The sequence below is a fragment of the Sus scrofa genome, chromosome 9 (assembly GCF_054392235.1).
Source record: "Sus scrofa isolate SSC_HxYL_T2T_F1_AM1 chromosome 9, Sscrofa_HxYL_maternal_Yorkshire_Landrace_v2.0, whole genome shotgun sequence".
NCBI lineage: Eukaryota > Metazoa > Chordata > Mammalia > Artiodactyla > Suidae > Sus > Sus scrofa.
Genome location: NC_139391.1, coordinates 32,582,452 through 32,608,086, shown reverse-complemented (window position 1 = coordinate 32,608,086; position 25,635 = coordinate 32,582,452). Strand labels below are relative to the sequence as shown.

The 25,635-nt window shown below is 35.4% G+C and overlaps 1 long non-coding RNA gene across 2 annotated transcripts in view; it reads right to left on the bottom strand.

The window, feature by feature from the left end:
* The window catches only part of LOC110255424 (uncharacterized), a 169,897-nt gene that overhangs the window by 73,533 nt on the left and 70,729 nt on the right, over positions 1-25,635 (bottom strand). The gene's annotated exons all lie outside the window — the stretch shown is intronic.

Below are 25,635 nucleotides of genomic sequence, written 5' to 3'. Positions count from 1 at the left end.
CCATGGGGAAATTTAAGGTCAATGTTGATAAGTTTAACTAGAAACAAGGCATAAGTTCAAGACTAGGTGATTCTTTGGTTAAGTAGAGGAGGCATTTTGAAGAGCCCCTTAAACATATACTTTTTTGAGGATAAACCTCAGAAAATATAGTATGGCATACAGAATTTTAAAAAACTTTTTAATTGGAATTTTTTACTGTTTTTCATTGTTTAAAAATTTTTACTGGAATATTGGGAAAGTTTTTAGCTAAAAAGTATCATTGTTTTATTGACATTTATTCAAAATATTTTTACTTAAAAAACTTTAAAAGTAAATCTGTTTATCAGAGTACCCTCATGAATTTTAAAGATTTAAAATGTAGATGTTTTAAAGCTATGTGCTATTACAATATTTCTTTGACTTCATTTATAAACACTTTCTTATAATCTTTTGTGAACTAATGGACTTACCTAAAATTCATTATATTGCACTAATGGGTTGAGTTTCAGAGCAGTAAAGTTTTCTCTAAATTGTTATTGTATAGTAAGAGAGTTAGCATTTGTTTGCTAAAGAAATGGGGGAGAGGAAAGAGCCAGGCTCTGGAGTCAGAGAGATGGGAACTGAATCCAGACCCTGCTCCTTCTCAGTCAGGGGTCCTTGGCTATGTATGTATCTTCTCCTGGCCTTAAAAAAAAAATCACTAGTAAGATGAGAATAATCTTTCTATGCCAGCACTCTTGTAACAGTTAAATGATATTAGAGATATAAAAAATTTAGTAGTAGTATTAGACAGTTTGTTGGTTCTCAAAAAAGAAAAAAAAACAAGCTTTGGCCACTTATTCCTCTCCTCCCTGTGTGTGACTGTATTCTCCAAACAGAGGATTGGAGCAGAGGGATGGCCTAGTATTGACCCCTAATAGGCAACATGGCCTCATCAGAGTGGTAAGTGAATTTCAGTTTACTGGTATGATGGAAGATGATAAGAATGACAGCTTCTTCCAGGTCCAATGGAAAGGGCACCTGAATTTGGCTGCCTGGAGTTCTCTATTCAATTTCTGACATAAATCCTACCGGTAATGCAGCATTTGCCATCTCCTATTTCTGCTTTTTTACAAGTGAGGTAAGCATTTAATGAAACTGCAATGCATTTTGAAGGTAACATCTTCCTAGGTTTTTATATTTTGTTCCCTATTTTTTTTTTTTTTTTTTTTGTCTTTTTGCCTTTTCTAGGGCTGCTACCGAGGCATATGGAGGTTTCCAGGCTAGGGGTCGAATCAGACCTGTAGCCACCGGGCTACACCAGAGACACAGCAACTTGGGATCCAAGCCACATCTGCAACCTACACCACAGCTCACAGCAATGGGATCCTTAACCCACTAAGCAAGGCCATGGATCGAACCCGCAACCTCATGGTTCCTAGTCAGATTTGTTAACCACTGAGCCACCATGGAAACTCCATTGTTCCCTATCTTTTTAAAGCTGTTTTTCCCACAACCAAATCAACAGCAATTTTATACTCAATTTTATTGTTTTTCCAAAGCAGTCAATGAGTTATTCAGAGAAACAATTTTTTCACATTATTTCTTCAGTTTACATACTATTCAATCAAATTATAGATTAATTATATAATAAATACAAAGGGCAATAACCAGTTTTGGGAAGAAACACAATTTATTCTTGTTTGGCATTCAGCTTGAGTGAGACAGAAGAGCAGACATATGTCAGAGTTGCCTGCTACCACAGCTGGCATAAATTCTAAGACAGGAAAGCAAAGTTTGATTAGTCCAGTGAGCTAGTTAAGTAGAAGTTGATTCAAAGAGCTTATACAAACTGAATTACAGACTACTGCATGGCTTTCTCTTTCATAAAGTGAACCTAAATATGAAATGTGGCTACTTTCACACAATGCTAAACATTCAGAACAAAATTGTAAATTAACACCAGCCATCCAGATGTTTTAGTTTGTGAAGACATAATTTTAATGAATGCATGTTTCAGTTTTCATTTGAAGGATCCTATATTTTTGAATAGGCCACTTCATTTTAGGTGCTCAATCAATACTTGTTCAATTTCTAGATCGCAGATGTGGCTCAGATCCAGTGTTGCTGTGGCATAAGCCTGCAGTTACAGCTCCAATTTGACCCCTAGCCTGGGAACCTCCATGTGCCTCAGATGTGGCCCTAGAGAAAAAAAAAAAGAAAAAAAAAAAGAAAAAGAAAAAAGAAAAGAAAAAATCCAAATAGCTTAATAATGTATATTTAATTTGATGTGAGGTAGGAGGACCTTGTTGGGATAATAGGAAAAACCAAAACAAAAGATTGTGTAAATTAAAAAAAAATCAAATACTCTGTACATAAAATGTTACATTCAATCAAAATGTGAACCATCAATTAGGAAAAGGACAAATTGCAGCAAAAACTAAGGCAAGTATGTAATGTATTTTGATAAGAAAAGAAAAATGTCTTTGAACATCTTCTTTCCTATAGGAGTGTTCAAAAATATAATCCTGTGAAATTCGATTGTTATGATCATTATACAACTACAGGCATGATAAATTCATCTGAGTAATAAAAAAATAAATAAAAATATAATTCTAATTTACTAATAATTGAGGTAATAATATTTAAAATAATGTTACCATATTTTGACTACTGAATTGTCATAAAGTTTAAAAAATTATAATGCACAGTGCCAGGAAAGTAAAGAAATGCAATGGAGACAAGATACAATTAATATTTTCTTAAGGCCTTTTTATATTTCTTATCCTGATATATTTTACATTTCTATATCTAAGATTCAGTCTTATGGGTTGATAAATTATTGGCATTGATGAGTCAGAAAAGTTTGAACTGACAATTCAGCTAGCCTAAGAGAAAGCAATGGTGATTTAATGGAAATATTTTGGGGATATAAGAACTCCATTCCTTTCTTTATTTCAAGTAAAACTTGATGCATAAGTTTTTGTTGGCATTTCAATTACTGTTTCATCTGGTTGGTGAGGACATATCATTTGAAATCAGTATGTTTTGAGAGTGTGCATTTCTCAAAGTCTAGAATGTGAGGCATTTGCTCAGTAGAACTTACTGTTTTTTTGCACAATTGTGGTCAGCAAGGAGTAAGCCAAAAATTCAGTTTAGTCTTGCTTGAGATAGCACAACACAGCATGTTATTATTCCATGTAGTTGAGCTGCATTACTTTGTCATAAATATACTCAGAATAAATGTTCTTTTCCTGCCTACGAGCATCTCATGAACTATCACTCTCCTTTTCCTGTCTTCACAAAAGTCAGAGTGCAGATGTATTCACAATTCCCCTAGTTAGAATAACTTTTGCAGATTTTTGTACAAGACTTGTCCTTTCATTTCCCGGTTCCTGTCTCTAATGTAGTTTTAGAAACACAGGGTTTTCTGAATTCCAGGGACTTAACTGTGTTATCTGGGCTCTTAGGCCTTCAACTTTTTTTGGGGTCGCACCCATAGGCATATGGAGATTCCCAGGCTAGGGGTTGAAACAGAGCTACAGCCACTGGCCTACACCACAGCCATAGCAATGCAGGATCCAAGCTGTGTCTGTGACCTACACTACAGCTCATGGCAATGCTGAATCCTTAACCCACTGAGTGAGGCCAGGGATTGAACCTGCATCCTCATGGGTACTAGTTGGGTTCATTACCATTGAGCCATGATGGGAATTTCCTTTTTAAAAAATTTTTTTTAAAGTTTTATTGAAGTACAGTTAATTTATAAGACTGTAATAATTTCTGCTGTTCAACAAAGTGACTGAGTCATACAGGTACATACATTGATTCTCTCTCAGATTCTTTTCCCACATGGATTATCCTTAGAATTCTGGGTAGAGTTTTCTTTGCTATACAGCAGGTCCCCAATGGCCAATAGTTCCATATACCTCAGTATGCATATGCCAGTTTCAAAACCTCAGGCCATCCCTCCCACCCCCCAAACTGTCCCCTTTGGTAACTGTAAGTTTTTCAAAGTCTGTAGGTTTCTGCTCTGCAAATAAGTTCAATTATATCTTTTTTTTTGATTCCACGTATAGGTGATATCATATGATGTTTTTCTTTATCTGACTAAATTCATTTCGTATGATAGTTTCTAACTCAATCCATGTTGGTGCAAATAACATTATTTCATTATTTTTATGGCAGAGTAATATTCCATTGTATATATATGTACCACATCTTCTTTATCCATTCCTTTGTTGATGGACATTTAGGTTGCTTCCATGTCTTAGCTGTTGTAAATATTGCCTCAGTGAACATTGGAGTGTGTGTATCTTTTTGAATTATGGTTTTCTCCAGATAGAAGTCCAGGCGTGAGATTGCTGGATCATACGGTAGTTCTATTTTTAGTTTTTTGATGAACCTCCATGCTGTTTTCCATAGTGGTTGCACCAATGAACATTCCCACCAACAGTATAAGAGGGTTCCCTTTTCTCCACAGCCCCTCCAGCATTTATTATTTGTAAAATTTTTGATGATAGCCATTTTGGCTGGTGTAAGGTGGTACCTTATAGTAGGTGGAACCTCATAGTAGTTTTGATTTGCATTTCTTTAATAATTAGTGAGCATCTTTTAATGCATTTTTTTTGGTCATATGTATGTCTTCTTTGGAGAAATGTCTATTGAGATCTTCTGCCTATTTTTTGATTGATGTTTGGTTTTTTGAGATATTGAGCTGCAGGAGGTGTTTTGCATATTTTGGAGATTAATCCCTTGTCTGTTACTTCATTTGCAAATATTTTCTCCCATTTTGTGGATTGTCTTTTTTTGTTTGTTTATGTTTTCCTTTGCTGTGAACAACTTTTAAGTTTAATTAGGTCCTATTTGTTTATTTTTATTTTTATTGTCATTACTCTAGGTTGTGGATCTGAGAAGATACAGCTGCAGTTTATGTCAGAGAGTGTTCAGCCTGTGTTTTCCTTAAAGAATTATATAGTAACCAGTCTTACATTTAGATCTTTAATCCATTTTGAGTTTATTTTTGTGTATGCTATTAGAGAATGTTCTAGTTTCAATCTTTTGCATGTAGCTGCCTAGTTTTTCTAGTGCCACTTATTGAAGAGACTGTCTTTTCTCCTTTGCTTATTCTTGCCTACTTTGTCATAAATTAATTGATCATAGGTGCTTGGGTTTATTTCTGGGCTTTCTATCCTGTTCCATTGATCTATATTTCTGTTTTTGTGCTGGTAACATACTGTTTTGATGGCTGTACCTTTGTAGTGTAGTCCAAAGTCAGGGAGCCTGATTCCTCCAACTTCATTTTTCTTTCTCAGGATCGCTTTGGCTATTCAGGGTCTTTTGTGTTTCTGAACAAATTTTAAAATATCTACAGATTCAATGCAACCCCTATCAAATTACCAATGGCATTTTTTTTCACAGAATTAGATCAACATATTCTAGATGATAGTAAACCACTGTCTGCCTCTGCACTATCTTGTTCCTGTTGCTCCCAGACTTTTGGCTTTTTACTGCCTTTGGCCCACTGAAACATTTCTAATTCTTATACCTGTCCCAGGACCTTGTCATTTATCTCACTATCAGATGATTATAACTTTTTTGGGGGGGCCCACACCTGCAGCAATTGGAAGTTCTGGAAGTCCTGGGACCAGGGATTGAACCCATGACTACTGAAGCAGCTGCAGTGACGATGATGGACCCTTAACCTGTTGCTCCAAAAGGGAACTCTAGATGATTATAACTCTTGTTTCAAGGGTCGCTTCTTTTTGCTTGTCCTATCTTAATATAGTCTTAGTTTTCAATAAAAATTGAAAGGTATCATTTGGCAATTTATGTTTTATACCTTAACACTATGCTTAATCTTTTCATGTTGTTGTATATAAATGTCTTCATTTTTTCAAATTGCTGCAGAGTAGCATGATAGCATGGTATCATAGAACTTAACTATTCTCTAATGGGTGGGATAAATAGAAAGTTTCTATTTTTTTAATCACAAATAACACAGTTGTAAAAATCTTTAGTTAAACATTTTTGTTTGTGCGTGAAGAATAGGAAACTGTGGAATGAATGCATGATATTGAATTGCTGGGTCAAAGGGTATATACTTTGAAAATTTAGTAATTAATTACTTTTAATCAATACTGCCAAATTGTCCGCTAATATGGCTATACAGTTTATATTCTACTAATATATTTGAGTGTCAGTTTCCTCTTATCTTTATCAACTCTGGTTATAGTGGGTCTCCATGAATTTCACTAGCTGGATGATGAAAAAAGCCTTCTTTTAAAATTGCATATTGGATTTCTATTAAAAGTGAGCATATTTTCATTTATTGACAATTTGTTTCTCTTGTGATGTCTCTATTATAATTCCTTGCTTATTTTTATAGTTTAAAAATTTATTTATAGAAGTTCTTTATATATTAAGGAATTAATATTAATTTTTTCTTTGGATACTTTAAAACTGTTGTGAACTATAACACATACACAGATAGAAAAAAATTTTATCAAGTTTTGTTTTTACAATTCATTGGACCTATACAACCTACAGATGAGCCTTATATGAATTTTACCAGTGTTGTCTCAATAGTGGAGAACTAGTGTTTTGTTTTTCCATCTCTCATCCTTCTGGGAATAGTAAAAATTTTGCCCCTGACCCACAGAGGATAGGGGTGATAGATCTGGGCTTTGGGAATATGAGGTCATTCTCTCTCTGTGACTGGAAGTAAAGCCAAGAAGCTGAGAGATACATACATATGTGGGAGGGAGGAAGGGAGATTGTGAGAAGGAATAATATTGGAGTCCATTTTTCCTGTTTTATTCTGAAGTCATGCAACAATTCTGTACTTGGATTCAGTAAGAACACAGTGTTGTTAGGATGATTTTCTTATATGTTTAAGCTAGCTCTAGCTGGGTTTTTGTGACCAGTTCCAGCTGGGTTTTTGTGACCTCATGAATGCAGAATTTTTTTAATAAGTAATATTTTATTTACTTTCAACAGTTTGATGTAAATTTCTAAGAAGGGCATTAAAAAACCATACAAAGCTATATTCAGACAAATTTATTGATGAAATACCAATACCTTTGATCCTTTTGTTTCCAGATTTCATAGTTTAGTAAAGTTGGGATGATTAAGGGATAGAGTAACAGAGAGAAAGAAAAAATAAGGATTTGTAAAAGGTTGCCAATACAACTGGATAAAATGCACAGTAGAGATTTAAATTTCAGTTACTCTGTTTTTAACTAGAAGAGCTAGTTGACTCTTTGTAAAATTTGTCTCAAAAAAAAAAGAAAAAAAAAAAAAAGGGAGTTCCTGTTGTGGCTCTGTGGAAACGAATCTATTACCCATGAGGATGCAGGTTCAATCCCTAGCCTCGGGTACAAACCTAAAAAGAAAAAAAAAAAAAAAAAAAAAAAAGAAACCAAACCAAAAAACCAAACCCAAACTGTCTCATTACTTTTGTATAGTTTCTAATTCCTTTCAGATATTTTCAAGATGTAAAAAGTTTCTTTCAATCTACTTAGCATAATTTCATAGTTTGCATGGTAATTCTAATAGATGTAGTGTTTATGAATGTTTCAATTATCTTGTTTCTCCTGTTTAATTTTTTTTTCCTTACATGTTGATGATTTTTTATGTCTGATTTTCCAAGTTCAATAGTTAAGCTTCCTTATAATACCTGGACTGTAAATCTAGAAAGTTTTAGTTTACTTCTAGTTTGCTCTTTCCCTGAGGGACCCAACTTAAGAAGAGTGGGTAGTGGTGTTTCAGGATTCCTCCTGAAGTAGGCACTGGCTTTTGGTTTAGTTGCCCTCATTCTGAGAAGCCACAAAAACCCCTGTCTTTTTCTCAGCTATCGTTTCATGTGGGCAAATGCCCTCAGGGCGAAAAGCAATGTGGCAAACTGTTCTTATTTATTGGGTTCCCACATTTTCCCAGATTTTGATCTGGTAATTTTCATATAAATTACCATTCATCTGTTTGTCCTACATTATGCACATAATGTTGATTGTTAGTTGTCCTCAGTGGGAAAGCTGACGCAACATACTAGATACGGAAGTCCTTCGTCCCAGCACAGAAATCAGAGCAGTGGCTACTGGAAACCAGGTGGGAAAGTAGACAGACTACATATGGGTATAAAGGAATATTTGAGGATGATACCAGTGTTCTAAAGCTGCATTATGGTGATGGTGGCACAACTGTACACATTTACTAAAATGCATTGATTTGTACACTTAAAATGTGTAAGTTTTATGGCATGTGAATTATCCCACACTAAAATTGTTTAAAGAAGGGACTCAGAAGGTTATTGAAGAATGGGAGAAATCTCAGATAGATTGGGGAAGGGATGTAAAAGGAGAGAGAGCTTGAACCATTGTTTCCTATTAGGTTCTCATGAAGGAGACCATTTCACAGGGAGCCCCCAGGCCAACATGGAGAGGCCACATGTTGGAAATGATAATGATAACAGTGCATGTTTAGGCAGAGAGAGTGCTAGAGTTTGCTTCTCTCTCTTAAAAACTGTCTTAGCTTGACGGCATGGAGGGGGATACAGAATTTCTCAGGTGCTCTTGTGGAGAACCAATGGCATCACTATGGAGGGACCATGTTAGCTACATACATAACAGAGGCCGTGGCATGGCCAGTGGAGAGGCTAAGATCAGATGGAGAAAGAAGAGACCCAGGGAAACTGAAGCACCTCTAGGAACTGAGATAGGAGGTTTGGAAGTGAAGGGCAAGAACCACCTGATAGGCTAAAGGTGCTGACCATGAGTTACATAAGCTGAACATTCTAGAAGCAGATGTAGTAAGGACAGAAGCTACAGGCCTGGCAAGATGAAGTTGCTGTGGTATGTACCCTACACCTCCTCTCCATCTGGACCTCAATCAGAGATGGAATGGAGTACCCACCATTCCAGCTCCCTTGGCATACACGAGCTTTACTCTGTTTCCAGAAACTGTCTTCTGAAGGAGGAAGGTAGTCCTTTTGAGAGAGCAATGACAGCCCTGATGGATACTTTGAACTTTGAATTAGCTGAATATTTTCCCAAAAGGGATTTTTAAATCAAAAAACACCATTTTGGACCAGAAAAGAATGATTCACCTCTAATTGGCATTTTAATGCTCTGCCCCCATCCCACCCCCAGCCATATGCCAGGATGGTGCTTGGCAGGAAGCTTAGTGCTTTGGTAGAGAAATGAAAACACTTTACTTTTGTTATACCTCTGAGCTCTAGTGTGTAAATTTTGACACACATCACCACCACCGCAGCATCATCCATGACCTGTCAATAACCAAAACTATAATTTCCCATGGTGAGCGGTGGCTGTTAAGTAATTTGTACCTGGATATGAATAAGCAAAGGGTCTTTTGTTTCTTTTGGTTCTGTGAGAATTTACAGCCTGTACATTCTTTTTGTCGATATTGGTATATATTTTACTTCTGCTTAAAAGAGCTCATCAAATGAAACTGGTTACGATGGCACAGGTTTTTCAAGAGTGTGGGTATTGCTTTGATTTCCCCCAGTTTCAGCCAAGGTCAGTCAGGTCAACTCTATCCTTAGAAATGTCATGTTCATTTCTAAATAAGATCTATTTTTATTGTTGCTTGATATCTTCCTTCTCTTCTCCACCTGGTCCAAATGTTCCCTTTCCTCCTAGGCCCAGCTTGTACATTGTCCCCCACGACTTTTCCAGGCACTTTAAGTCACACCCTTTTCCTACTCTTCTGGGCTCACAAAGCACTTACTTAAATGCAGACCATTTATTTGGCTCTCAATCACACATGGCAAACAATGATAATTTAAGTCATTTTCATACAGTAAGCTAAAATCTTTCCCACGCTCCATGAGGTTAGAATCTACAGCTTATATTTCTTTGTATATATATTTGAGGTGTATGGTTGGTTCATTGTTTGGTATCAGCCAAATCTGACTACTGATTTACTTACTCTATGACCCTGAGCGAATATCTTAGCTTCTCTTAGTCTCAGTTTCCTCATGGGGTTGTTGAGTAGACTGGTGATGTTAGGTATGTAAAGAGTTGAGCTGAGTGTAGGTATATTTTGGCACACAAATAGAGAATAAGTATCAGTTATTCTTAGAGAAAGGCCTTTGCAGGCAAGAATTATCTCCATTCCTCTTTTTTATTAACTCTACCTTCAAAATATTCACATGCAACCACTTCTCATGACCCTCACTGCCACCAGCTTCTACCTGACCCTGGGCCCTATCATCTCTTGCATAGATGGGAGCAGTGCTTCCTGACAGCTTGGAATGATTCGTCTGCTAGGTGCAGACTGTCCACACAGAAGCCGGAGTGATGCTGTTGAACTCAGATGTGCTGGGATTCCGCAGAGACTTTAAAACCTCTCAGTAGCTTATTTCCCCTTGTGTAGGGCTGCTTGCAATGCTAATTCTCTGACCTCATCTCTTACCACTTTTCCCTTCAATCACTTGACTTTGACCACACCAACCACCTGCTGCCTCCGACTGAGCCCAGATTTTACAGTCTCAAGAGCTCCATACCTATATTTTCACCCACATTATTGTTCCTTCATATTTTTCAGTTCTCTGCTCAGATGTTATCTTATCAGGAAGGTCTTCCCTTATTACCCAAGGCAAATACCATTTCTCATCCTATCTCCTAACACTCTATACCTCCTTCATTTAGCTTTATTTTTTCTTGTGCAGTTACTCTCTGATGTATTATATTTTTATCTGTTTATTTGCTTTCTGTCTTCTTCCACTGGAAGGTAAGCCCCATGTGGGAGTCTTTTGTTCACTGCTCTATTCCCAATGCTTTAAAAAAGGGCCTGGTATAGAGCAAAAAAGAATGAATTTAGGATTAACTTACTACTATATACATACATACATATATATATATGTATATATATATATTAGATAAACAACAAGGAATTATTGTATGGTACACGGAACTATAATCAATATCTTGTAATAACCTATAATCGAAAAGAACCTCTCTCTCTATATATATGTATATATAGATACAGATAAATAGATGTGTATCTGAATCACTTTCCTGTACACCTGAAGCAAATGCATTGTAAATTAACTATACTTCAATTTAAAAAATGTTTAAACAAAGAATGAATACATTAATTAAAATGCAATTAATTAATGGCATTTGATTATAGTATATGGTGAAGAGTTATCTGATATTATCAATACTTCTCTAAGTTGGTTGGAATATGGGTATTCACTATGTTTTTATTTTCTAGCTTGTCTGTATTTTCTAGCTTTTAAAATAATGCACATGTATTTCTCTGTTAATTTTGTAAAATAGAAAATTTATACAGAAAGAAGAAAAGTCATTTGAATGTGTTTCCAATAGAAATGATGAAATTTCAATATGCAGAATGAAAGTTACTTGGTATAAACTTCAGGTTTTCAGCATATTTTGTAAATGAATTAATTCTAACATTCTGTGAATTCTGACTATATCCAGACGGCCATATTCATTGCATACTCCGTTTTGTACCATTTGTTGGTGAATGTATTGTCATTCACTGTGTATTGATCACAGGATTTCTATTTTGAGTCATGTTAGTGTGTAATTATTGGAATCCATTACTAGGAGGGTTGACAGATTTAGTAGATAAAATACAGGATGCCAGGTTAAATTTGAATATTGGATAAATAACAACTAATATTTTAGTATAAGTCTATCCCAAATATTTATGGGCCATACTTATCCTAAGAAAAATTCAGTGTTTCAAATTCAACTACACCTATATTTTATTAGGCAACTACAATTATGAGCATGAATCTCCTACCTGTTCGCCTCATAATTCTGCATGTTTTCTTCTCTTTCCATACCAAAATCAGGCCATCTCGGCCTTTGGGCTTTGCTATTGACCTATTTTACCACTAGAGGGGTTATTTCACTTTTGTTTTAGGACTTTGTAGAAAGTAAAGCCAGGAGATAAGAATGGCTCAATAAGTGTCCTTCCTTACCTCTGACTCCAGTAAAACAGAGCATAGAGTACACATAATTCCATTAGAACTTTATGTCATGAGGGAACTTTGAATAAAGATTTGCTCTCTATAATGGAATTAGTTACTTGTTTTAACTGTCTGTTATCTCCCCATCATGAAACAACAGATGGCCCTGTGTGGAGTATGCTCACAGATCTCTTTACGGGGGAGGACTATGCCAAAGGCTGTGTTTGTTTCTTTTTTTAATTACCTATTTGGTAAAGATATTTTTGGAATTTCCACTGGTGAGACTTACTAGGCTGAGGATTTGACTTGAAACTTGTGTGGCTTTTTGGCACATCTAGCATCCAAGCTATTGGTTTAAAATGGTTTGTGTTGTTGTCCAGTGAGAGCTGCATAAAATAATTTTGCATAAAATAATTATGGAAATAATAAGTTTCCATAAGTAACTTTCAAAGTTGCTTGTATGATGATAGTGATTATTCTGCTCTACAAAAATGCAGCTTTATCTGATAAATTTAATTTCATTTTCACTTTAATACTCTTTAGTTAATAGATTGTGTTTACTTCCCATTTTAATCCCAGACTGAAGGTTCATTAGTTGATGTGTGAATAAGTCACTTCATCTGACAAAGTGTTTCACTTTACCCAAATGCTTTAAGATGTTGGCTACTGGCTTTCAAAGCCATTTGATTCATTAGGCAGAATAAAAAGTGTCTTATATTATGTATTGTTTTTCAGTCCTCCTAGTTGGTCCATAAACTATTCTTAGTTTTGATTTTCTACAGATAAGAACAACTCTGTGAGGAAACTGCATTCTTAGAATTATTAAACTAAAGTGGAGGGCAAACATTTATAAAAAGAGTAAATATTAAAAGAACAGGCAGTGTGGTGTAGAGCTTAGATTAAATAGTATTTGGTTTGCTTTGTTCTCTTACCTTTCAAATTCTGCTTACTCAGAGGCGCCACATGAAACAGAAACATCCATTCATGTGTACACATGGGGTGAGTAAGAAAGAAAATATACCTCTTGAATAATACCAAGTGGTCAGTGTCTGTCCTCAAGCTTTTTTTTTCCCCCCAGCTCAAATAACAATAATAATAGTGATAATAAGAATTATAGTTAATAACTTTAAGTACTTACTATGTGCTAGAAATTTTTTATACATTTTACTTATCATACCCATTCACAATTACATCATGTTGTCAAAATTCTTCCACCAGATTGTAAGTTCTACAGGATACTATTTTATTGACCTCTGAATTCCTAGTAACTGGCATAGTGCTTGATTTGTTGTATTTCTTCAGTAAATGAAGGGTAAATAAATGAATATGTGAAAGAGAAGGCCCCTTTTACAATTAAAATAGAAGAGGACAGAGTTCCTGTTGTGGCTCAGTGGGTTAAGAACCTGACAGAGTATCCATGAGGATGTGGATTTGATCCCTGACCTTTCTTGCTCAGTGGGTTAAAGATCCGGTGTTGCTGCACGCATAGGTTGCAGATGCAGCTCAGATCCGGTGTTGCTGTGGTAAGCTGGCAGCTGCAGTTGTGATTCAACTCTTGGTCTGGGAACTTCCATGTGCTGCAGGTGTGGCCATAAAAAGAAAAAAAAATAGTAGAGGAGAATAATATTTATCAGATCAGAGTATTTAGTCAATTTTGATCATATTTAAAAATCATGTTTATTTTTCTTTTAAATATAATATTTGATATATTCTAGAATATATACAAAATAAAGCATGAGATAATGACTAATCGCAACCCACAATCCAAATTAGATTCTGGATCATTGCTGATAACATTTACCTGCTTTTTTATGCCTCCCCTCATTTAGTCCTTGTTTCCCCCACCAGAGGTAATGACTTTTCTGAAATTTTACATATGTGTGCCTAAAGAAACTACTGTTTAGATTTGATTTTGAGCTTTATAAAATAGGGTATACCATATGAATTCTCCAGAAATGTGCTTTTTAAAAATCAGTATTATGTTCCTAAGATTCAGCAAAGTTTTTACATGCAACTATAGTTAATTCATTTTACTGTTGTGTAAGTAAACCACAACTTATTTATTTCTTCTCCTCTCAGTGGACTTTGAGGGCTGGATATTTTACATTTTTGCTGGTAAGAAAAATGATGCTATCAAGATTCTTGGACATGTCTTATTGACTATATGCTAAAATTTCCTCAAGGAGTATACCTATAATTAGAATTGCTGGGGTGAAGTGTAAGTGATTGTTCAACATTACAAGTTAATCCCTAATGATTTAGGAAGATGACCACCTTATTTCCTCAGATGAACCAGAATTCAAAATCCAAAGTTAATCTAATTCAAGTTACTCCCCTTGATTTCTCTTAGTATTATGACCTAGAGACTGTATGTTTTGTTAAAGAGCAAATTTTGGCAAAGACAACATCTTAAGATGTTGAATTGAGTGTTCCTGGTGACAGTATATTATCTGCAAAGGACACTTACTGTATAACGTCTTTGAGTGATGCTTCTGTAAACTAAAAGTCTAAACCCTGTGATGGTTGCAAAACTACAGATATTGGAGTTCCCTGGTGGCTAGTGGTTAAGGATTCAGTGTTGTCACTGCTGTGGCACGGGTTCCATCCCAGCCCTGGGAACTTTCACATGCTGTGGGCAAGGCTAAAAACAAAAAAACCAACCAAAAAACAGCCCCTAAAACTATAGAATGTTATAAATAGAATTTTCCTGAAGATGTTGTAAATCCCCTTGAATCAGAGGCATTATCCTGAGAAAATACAATGATGACAGTGTTTCCACTCTATCTTGTTCATGCAGAGAACAGTTTACTATAGGACAAACTGAACTAATAAGTTATTTCTAGGTTTTTGTTTGTTTGTTTGTTTCATAGTTTATCCCGCTCAAGGATATATGCTGGTCTATCATTATGTGGTAAGAAATATAAAAGAAATCTCACTTTAATGTAATTTGTTACTAAAAGAGTATTTATGTACATATGTGCTAAGAAAAAGTATTAATATGGTTAATAATACATATTCGGCCATACCTTACGAGGTATCTTGCCACATATTGAAAATTTCAACTAAGGAGAATCCACATATTTTAAGTAAGTTTTCACCTGACCTAAAAGTATTCTGATCCATTTGGTAGATTACTTCCCTACAGATTCTAATTGTAATCCAGATTCTTAAATTGGCTATATTGTTTCAACTTACTGAAATCTTTTTTATTATTGTTTTTCAGTTAATATAATGATTTTTCTCAAAGTAATAATATGACCAGAAATTACGTACTTTCTCCTACTTTTCAATATTTATAGGTCCTATTTTACTTTCTTTGCTTTGACCATGAACTCAAAGATAAACTTCTGATTTTGAATAGAATGCAATAGTTTATGATATTCCAATCTTTGTGATACAAACAATTGGAAAAGATAAACTGAATTTTTAAAAATTACAATGACTAATGGCAAGAACTATGACTGAGATGTAGAATTTCTTAGCATTTTTCTTTCTTCTCTAACTCTCTCTTACCCCACCTCCTCTAATAAATTTGAATATTATGTTAAGAACTTAAATCACATGTATACTTAGACTGTTCATTGAGATATTAGGTATACTAAAACTGTTATGTTTTAAATATGAAACATAACATTTTTAGTACATTAAATTTAAATCCCTAATTAAGGGTCATTGTGGGAATAATTAATTTTCAAAATTTTCCTTTAGACAAAAAAATTAACTGCCCAGAAGAAATTCTTAGGAGATGACTTTAATTAACTTGGCTCTTGCCAGGTAATTCCTTTCTGCTTCCTTGTAAATGACCTCAGCTTGATAGAACTGGGCCACCTGTTCTTTATGTCTGTTACAGGGTCCAACTTCAGCTAATTAAACCAGCCAGGTCACATAGCTATGAGTCCCAGGTTTCATTCCTGCAAATGTTCCTGTCTTTGTACCACCTGGCCTCTGATTTCCAACACCTTCTGACTTAGAAATCCTGGTGACAAGTCTGAGCCATTTTGACCCCTTCATCTGCCCTACTTGGATGACTTTACTTCAGTTTTGGACCTTCTGTTATACTTGAAATCCACAAGGAATAAATCAGTCAAGTCTTGCTGGATGTAGTCTTGGAAGCCAGTTGTGTCATTAGGATGCTTTAGGCTCCAATTAACAGAAACCAGAATTTAAACTGGAATAAATGAAAACCTGTGTTATCTCATAAGGATAAGTCCAGAGGTAGAGAAGACTCCAGGGTTACTGAGTTACTTGATTAGTTACAAGGTTCTTTTGTTCCTCTTCTCTGCCCTCTTTGGCAGAGGCTTTTTCCTCAGTTTGGTATGAAGTTGTTGGAAGGAACTACAGACATCGTTTCCAGACAAAACCATATTCCAAAGATGAATTGTTTGTTGTTTGGTTCACTCTAAAGAAAGAGGAAACTTTTCCCCCAAAGCATTTCCCATCCCACTTCCACCAGCAGACTTCTCCCAATATTATGTTATTGGTAAGAACTGAGTTACATTTTCCCCTTCGCTAATCATTGCAAAGGAGAATGGTGTGATCATTCAATCAATCACCCCTTGGATGAGGGACAGAGTTTGCTTCTGAACTACATGGTGATGTGAGGAGAGTGGATACCTTAACATTTGGGTTTTATTAAGATAGAATAAGACACATAAAAAAAAAGTAATACAAATGCAATGCTACAGATAGCAGATCACAAAGGAAGATGACAAAAGAGGAAGGGAAGAAAAAAGACCTAAAATAAAAAATCTAAAACAATTAATAAAATGGCAATAAGTACTTACTTATCCATATTTACATTGAATGCAAATGGATTAAATGCTCCAACCAAAAAACATAGACTGGCTGAATGGATATAAAAATAAGACCAATATAATACTGTTTACAGGAGACCTACTTCAGACCTAAGGACACAAACAGATGGAAAGCCAGGGGATGGAAGAAGGTGTTACACGCAAATGGAAATCAAAACAAAGTGGGAGTAGCAGTAGTCAAATCAGACAAAATGACTTTATTTTGGTTTTTTTTTTGTTGTCATTTTTTGTCTTTTTAGGGCTGCACCCACAGCATATGGAGATTCCTAGGCTAGGGGGCAAATCAGAGCTGTAACTGCTGGCCTATGCTACAGCAAGTCATATCTGAGCTGCATCTGCGACCTACACCACAGCTCATGGCAATGCCAGATCCCTAACCCACTGAGTGAGGCCAGGGATTGAACCTATGTCCTCATAGATGCTAGTCAGTTTCATTTCCACTGAGCTACGAGGGGGAACTCCCAGACAAAATGACTTTAAAATAAAAAAGGTCACAAGAGACAAAGAAGGACACTACATAATGATCAAAAGATTAGTCCAAGAAGAAGATATAAAAATTGTAAATATATATGCACTCAACTTAGGACCACCATAATATGTAAAGCAATTGCGAACAGCCTTAAAAGAGAAATCAACAACAATACAGTAATATTGGGGGACTTTAACACCTCCCTTACATCAATGGGCAGATCATCCATACAGGAAATTAATAAGGAAACACAGGTCTTAAATGACACCCTAGGCCACATAGACTTAACTGATATTTACAGAAAATTCCATCTCAAAGAAGCAGAATACACATTCTTTTCAAGAGAACACAGAACATTCTCCTCTATAGATCACATTTTAGGCCACAGATCAAACTTTGTTAAATTAAAAAAAATTGAAATTATTTCAAGCATATTCTCCTAATACAATGCTATGAGACTAGAAATCAACTACAAGAAAAACAAAAACAAAAACAAAAACAAAACAGCTTCACAACTCCCAAAAGCTAAACAATATACTACTAAAAAAAAACCAATGGATCATTGAAGAAATCAAAGAGGAAATAAAAGATATTCAGAGACAAATGATAAAGCATATCCAACAATCCAAAACTTATGGGACACAGCAAAAACAATTCTGAGAGGGAAATTTATAGCAATACAATCTTATCTCAGGAAGCAAGAAAAGCTCAAATAAACAACCAAACCTAACACTAAAAACATCTAGAGAAGGAATAACAGACAAAGCCCAAAATTAGTAGAAAGAAATCATAAAAATTAGAGCAGAAATAGAGACAAAGAAAACAATAGAGAAGATCAAAGAAATAAAAAATTAGTTCTTTGAAAAAAATCAACAAAATTGATAAACCTGGAGCCAGACTAATCAAGAAAAAAGGACGAGGATTCAAATTAATAAAATTAGAAGCACAAAAGTTACAACTGACACCACAGAAATACAAATGGTCTTAGGAGACTACCATAAGCAACTATATGTCAACAAAATGGACAACCTAGAAGAAATGGATAGATTCTTACAAAGGTACAACCTACCAAGACTGAACCAGGAAGAAAATGAAAATATGAATCAACCAATCACAAGTATTGAAATTGAAAATATGATTAAAAAACTCCAGAAATCAAAAGTCCAGGACCTGATGGCTTCACAAGCAATTCTATCAAACATTCAGGGAAGAGTTAACACATAATCTTCTGAAACTCTTCCTAAAAACTGCAGAGGAAGAAACACTCCCAAGCTCATTCTAAGAGGCCACCCTGACACCAAAACCAGATAAAGATGCCATGAAAAAAGGGAATTACAGGCCAATATCACTGATGACCATAGATGCAAAAATCTTCAACAAAATATTAGCAAACCGAATCCAACTATATATGAAAAAGTTCATGTGCCATTATCAGTAGGATTTATCACAGGGATGCAAGAATTCTTCAATAACCACAAATCAATCAGTGTGATACACTACATCAACAAACTGAAAAATGAAAACCATATGTTCATTTCCATAGATGCAGAAAAAGCTTTTGACAAAATTCAACACCAATTACTGATAAAAACTCTGAAAGTGGGTGTAGAGTGAACCTACCTCATAATAAAAGCCATATATGACAAACCCACAGCTAACATCATTTTCAATGGTGAAAAACTGAAAGCACTTCTGCAAACAATGTTTTCTTTTTGCAAATCAGGAACAAGACAAGGATGTCCACTTTCACCGTTATTGAACATAGTTTTGGAAATGCTAGCCATGGCAATCAAGGAAGAAAAAGAAATAAAAGGACTCTAAACTGGAAAAGACCAAGTAAAACTATCACTGTTTGCAAATGACATGATACTGTACTTAGAAAATCATAAAGACACCACCAGAAAAATTTTAGAGCTCATCAATGAATCTGGTAAAGTTGCAGGACACAAAATTAATACATAGAAATCTATTGCATTTCTATATACTAACAATGAAAACTCAGAAAGAGAAATTAGTAAAACTATCCCATTTGCCATTCATCAAAAAGAATAAAATACCTAGGAATAAACCTACCTAAAGAAATTAAAGACCTACACTTTGAAAACCATAAGATGCTGATGAAAGAAATCAAAGGTGACACAAACAGATGGAAAGATACACCATCATCTCAGATTGGAAGAATCAATATTGTTAAAATGACTATACTACCTAAGGCAATCTACAGATTCAATGCAATCCTTATCAAATTATCAATGACATTCTTCACAGAACTAAAACAAAAGATTTTAAAATCTGTATAGTAACACAAAAGACCCCAAATAGCCAAAACAATATTGAAAAAGAAAATGTAACTAGAGGAATCAGGCTGCCTGGCTTCAGACCATAATACAAAGCTAAATTTATCAAAACAGTATGATGCTGTAACAAAAACAGAAGTACAGATCAATGGGACAGGATAGAAACCCAAGCATCTATGGTCAACTAATCTATGACAAAGGAGGGAAGAACATACAGTGGAAGAAAAATAGTCTCTTCAATAAATGGTGCTGAGAAAACTGGAAAGCTACATGTAAAAGAATGAAAACAGAACACTATCTAATACCATACACACACAAAAAAACCTCAAAATAGATTACAGACCTAAATATAAGGCTAGATACTATAAAACTCCAAGAAGAAAACATAGGCAGAATGCTCTTTGACATAAATCACAGCAACATCTTGTTGATCTACTTCCTAGAATAATGACAATAAAGACACAAATAAACCAATGGGACCTAATCAAACTCAAAAGGTTTTTGCACAGCAAAGGAAACTATTAAAAAAACAAAAAGACAACCCACTGAATGGGAGAATATCTTTGCAAATGATGCAAAAGACAAGGGCCTAATCTCCAAAATATACAAACAACTCATACAATTCAACAACAACAAAAATAAACAACCCAATTGAAAAATGGTTAGCAGGCCTAAATAGACATTTCTCCAAAGAACATATACAGATGGCCAACAGGCACATGAAAAAATGCTCAACATCACTAATTATTAGAGAAATGTCAACCAAAACAACAATGTACCACCTCACACTGGTCAGAATGTACATCATTAACAATTCAACAAATAACAAATGCTGTAGAGGGTGTGGGGAAAAGGGAACCCTCCTTCCCCTTTGGTGGGAATGTGAATTGGTACAGCAACTATGGAAAACAGTATGGAGGTTTCTCAGAAAACAAAATATAGAGCTACCATATGATCCAGAAACCCCACTCCAGGGTACATATCCAAACAAAACATTCATTCAAAAAGATACATGCACTCCTATGTTCACTGCAGCACTATTCATAATAGCAAAGACACGGAAACAACCCAAACGTCCATCAACAGATGAATGGATTAAGAAGACGTATATGGAGTTCCCATCATGGCTCAGCTGTAACGAATCTGACTAGTATCCATGAGGATGTGGGTTCAATCCCTGGCCTTCCTCAGTGGGTTAAGGATCTGGTGTTGCTGTGAGCTGTGGTGTAGGTCACAGATGTGGCTCAGATCTGGCATTGCTCTGGCTGTGGTTTAGGCTGGCAGCTACAGCTCCTATTCGACTGCTGGCCTGGGAAATTCCATATGCCACAGGTGTGGCCCTAAAAAAAAAAAAAAAAGCTAAAAAAAAAATAAGATGTGGTACACACACACACATGCATGCACACACACACACACACACACACACACACACACACACACACTTTAATACTACTCAGCCATAAAAAAAAGAATGAAATAATGGCATTTGCAGCAACATGGATAGAACTAAGATTCTTATATTATGTAAAGTAAGTCAGAAAGAGAAAGACAAATACTATATATCATTTACATACAGAATCTAAAATATGGCACAAATGAAACTATCCACAAAACAAAACAGACTCACAGACATATAGAACAGACTTGCGGTTGCCAAGGGGGAAGGGTGAAGGAGATGGATGGACAAGGATTTGGGGGTTTGCAGATGCAAACTATTACATTTAGAATGGATAAGCAAAGGAGTTCTACTGTATAGCACAGGGAACTATGTCCACTTTCTTGGGGTAGCACATGATGGAAGATAGTATAAGAAAAAAAATGTGTGTATATATATATATATGTCATATATATATATATATATATATGACTAGGTCACTATGCTGTACAGCATAAATTGACACAACACTGTTAATCAATTGTACTTTAATTAATCAAAAAGGAATAAGAGAGACTGGATGCTTGGTGGGTAACCAGCAGTACCTGCCATATTGCTTTGTTATGCATGGACCAAATCTGAGCTGTGGAGTTAGGCAGATCTGGATTCAAGCCCTGAGTAGAACTTGGAAAGCCAAGTTACCTGATCAAATTACTGAACTTTTATGAGACTCAGGGATTTTTTTCATCTTTAAAGGAGATATAAGTATAAATATCTTCCAGAGTTATTGAAATTGTTAAAGAAGAATATCTACAACAACCGTAAAACAAAAAATGTTTTACAGAATTCTCACTTTAGTAAGTTCTCAATTTAATTTTTACTCTTCTACTTCCTTCAATTTATCATCATCCTGGGAAAAATCACTTCAAATTCTACAAACTTCATTTATTGCTTGGCTGGAGAAGACTTTGATTGAGAAACACAGTGTCTAACTCTTCCAATTCTGCTATATAACATGACATTTTGTTTTCTTTCTACTGTGCCTGGAAGTGTTTATTGCACTAGAGTATTAACAAATGTTTTATTTATAAAATAAAATATTAATTATTATATAACCTGTCTAGCACAAAGTCAGTGCTATGTTGTTCAGACTTAGGCAACTGTAAATTATGCAAAAAGGTGATAGATACACTAGACATAAAATGTGTGCCAACTTGTCACAAAACTTGAAACAGATAGGTAGAGACCAACTCTACCACCAGGAAACCTAATCTGACCCTGTTTCAAATAATGTTTTGAATTAAATTTGGTCTTAGGCCAGTAATACCCAAATTAGAATTGAGTGGTAGCCATGCAACAAAATCCTACTCCAGTTTCCAATTTAGAATAAATTTGATGGTTCTCCTTAAAGCATTTGAATTCATTCTTTATGAGTTCAAGTTCTCTAGATGGAAGGGTATATGATGAGTTATGAGGGGAGATTTAGGGCATGAAACCCAAGTTTAAGAAGTGTATATCTTGTGTTGGTATGTTCACTAAACTTACCATGTAAATATATCTTGAGAGTGTTGCTTTTCATCCCTTCTCAGGTTACTATTTTCAACTTTTCACTTTAGGACACCCAAATACAGAAGAAAAAAATCTGACTTTCCACTTTTTTTCTTCTTGGGAGTGTGAGAATCAAGACTGTGAAGAGGCATGATTTTCCCTAAGGGCTCCTGTGTGGGGTAGCCATGACACAGAGCAGTGCAGAGCAGCATATCTGAGCTCTAGCTGGTCCTTGACAACTACCTCCTCACTGTCAGTAACAAAAAGCCAAGTTCCCAGGGCCTAGGATGTCTTCCAAGCTTAGCCTCACAAGCTGTGATTGGAATTTCCCTCTTGTATGATTTTTCCAGCTTTTGCCCTGTTGCCTCTCTCCCCTGAGCTCTTTCTCACCAACAACCTGGTTGGTATTCTGCCTGACTTTTTATCTCAGCTTCTCTTAATGATCATTTCTTAATTTAATCTCCGTTTTCAGGTGCTGCCTTAACTTTGAGCTGGAGTGCCGAGCCACGCAAAAATACCCTGTCACTATGGACTACCAGGTTCCCCAGAGGATAGCATTAGAACCATGACCTAGCTCTGGTATTCCTATTGTCTATTTTTTTTTTTTTTGTCTTTTGTTGTTGTTGTTGTTGTTGTTGTTGCTATTTCTTGGGCCGCTCCCGCGGCATATGGAGGTTCCCAGGCTAGGGGTCCAATCGGAGCTGTAGCCACCGGCCTACGCCAGAGGCACAGCAACGCAGGATCCGAGCTGTGTCTGCAACCTACACCACAGCTCACGGCAACGCCGGATCGTTAACCCACTGAGCGAGGCCAGGAATTGAACCCGCAACCTCATGGTTCCTAGTCGGATTCGTTAACCACTGCGCCACGACGGGAACTCCCCTATTGTCTATTTTTAATTGAAATATAATTGATCTATAACATTATGTTAGTTCCAGCTGTACAATATAGTGATTTGATAGGTATATACATCACGAAATGATCCCCATGATAATTCCAATTTAAGATTTTTTACATATTATAGACTATATTTTCCATGCTGTATATTTCATTTCTGTGATTTATTTTATAATTGGAAGTCTGTACCTCTTAATCTCCCTCAAATTAACATTTTTTTCTTCAGAGAGTTACCCAGAAATGGATTTACTAGACTGTATGGAAGTTCTACTTTTAATTTTTTGAGAAACCTTTATATTACTTTCCATAGTCGCTGCACCAATTCACATTGCCACCAACAGTGACCAAAAGTTTCCTTTTCTCCACATCCTTACCAACACTTGTTATTTGTTGTCTTTTTGATAATAATCAATCTGACAGGCATGAGGTGATATCTCAATATGGTTTATTTTTATATGTATTTTGCTGGTGATTAGGGAGATTGAAACTCTTTTCATGTGCCTGTTAGCCCTCTATATGTATTTAGAAAAGCATCTATTCAGATACTCTGTCCATTGTTTAATTAATTTTTTTACCAGTTCATAGTTTTACTCAATTTCGTATTGATGTACTTAATAACATTTTTTGGCTTCTTGTATTTAAGGTAGCATCAGTTTTCCTTTAGGGGAATGTCTAAAATACTTAAACATTACTGTGTATTTATATTCTTTTTTTTAGTTTTAATTTTTTCCTTTTATTAATTTTTTATTGAAGTGTAGTTAATTTAAAGTATATTAATTTCAGGTGTATAGCTTAGTGATGTAGTATTTTTGCAGATTATACTCCATTATAGGTTACTAAAAGATAATGGTTATAATTCCCTGTGTTATATCCTTGCTGCTTATCTATTTTATAGACAGTAGTTTTTATTCATTAATCTCCTACCCCTAGTTTTTTCTCCCTCTTTCTTCTCCACTTTGGTAACCACAAATTTGTTTTCTATATTTATGAGTCTGTTTCTATTTTGCAGATGCCTTCATTTGCATTATTTTTAGATTCCACATATAAGTGATATGATATAATATCTGTCCCTATGTCTGACTTATTTCATTAACACAGTATTCTCTACGTCCATCCACGTTGCTGCAAATGGCAGAATTTTTAATGGCTGAGTAATATCCTGTTGTTTATATACACCACATCTTCTTATTCCACTCATCTGTGGGTGGGCACTTGGGTTGCTCCCATGCCTTGGCAACTGAAATAATGCTGCTATGAACACTGATGTGCATGCATCTTTTTGAATTAGTGTTTTTGGCTTTTTTCAGACATGTACCCGGGAGTGGAATTGCTGGGTCATATGGTAATTCTATTTTTAGTATTTGAGGTTGCATCATGCTATTTTCCACAGTGGTTGCACCAATTTACATTTCCACAAATAGGGTACATATGTTCCCTTTTCTCTATATCCTCTCTAACAGTTGTTATTTGTAGACTTTTTGATGATAGTCACCACACCTGGACCATACCCTGGGCCACAGGACCATAAAACAAAAAAGACAATCTATGGAAAGGGAGAAAATGTTTGCAAATGGTGTGACAAACAAGGGGTTAAATATAAAAAAATACAAACTTATCATACATCTCAATATCAACAAAACCAGCAACATAATAAAAAAAAATGGGCAGACAACCTGAATAGCCATTTTTCCAGAGAAGATATACAGATAGCTAACAGGCACATGGAAAGATGTTCAACATTGCTAATTATCTACTATTTTCTATGTGATCTTGGAGAGGTCATTCCTATTCTGTAACCCTAGACTTACTCAACTGAAAAATGTTAATGAATTGATTTACCTCACAAAGTAGTCTTTATAGAATTTTGGAAAGAAATATTTTCTCATTTAATTCTCAAAAGTCATATGAAATTAGAATGTGTAGTATTACTTGACTCTTAGAATAAGGTCAAAATAATACCTAAACACCTTCGCCAATTCCCTGATATCATTTTAGAGTATAGGGATGTTGCTGTAAAATATGGATATGAAAACTGCTATATTCTGAGTAAGCATCAGGGAGATAAACATAAGACTATCATGAACTACTAGAAGCTTTACAGTGTATATAATAGTATTTCTCACTCCTGGAAGAATTTTTAAGGCACTAATACAATAATTTGGCACACATTTGTGAATAGCTACAGTATTTTTTTTTCTTTTAAAGGTGGCACTTGCAGCATATGGAAGTTCCCTGGTTAGGGGTCGAATTGGAGCTAGAACTGCTGGCCTACACCACAGCCATAGTAATGTGGGATCTGAGCCCTGTCTGTGACC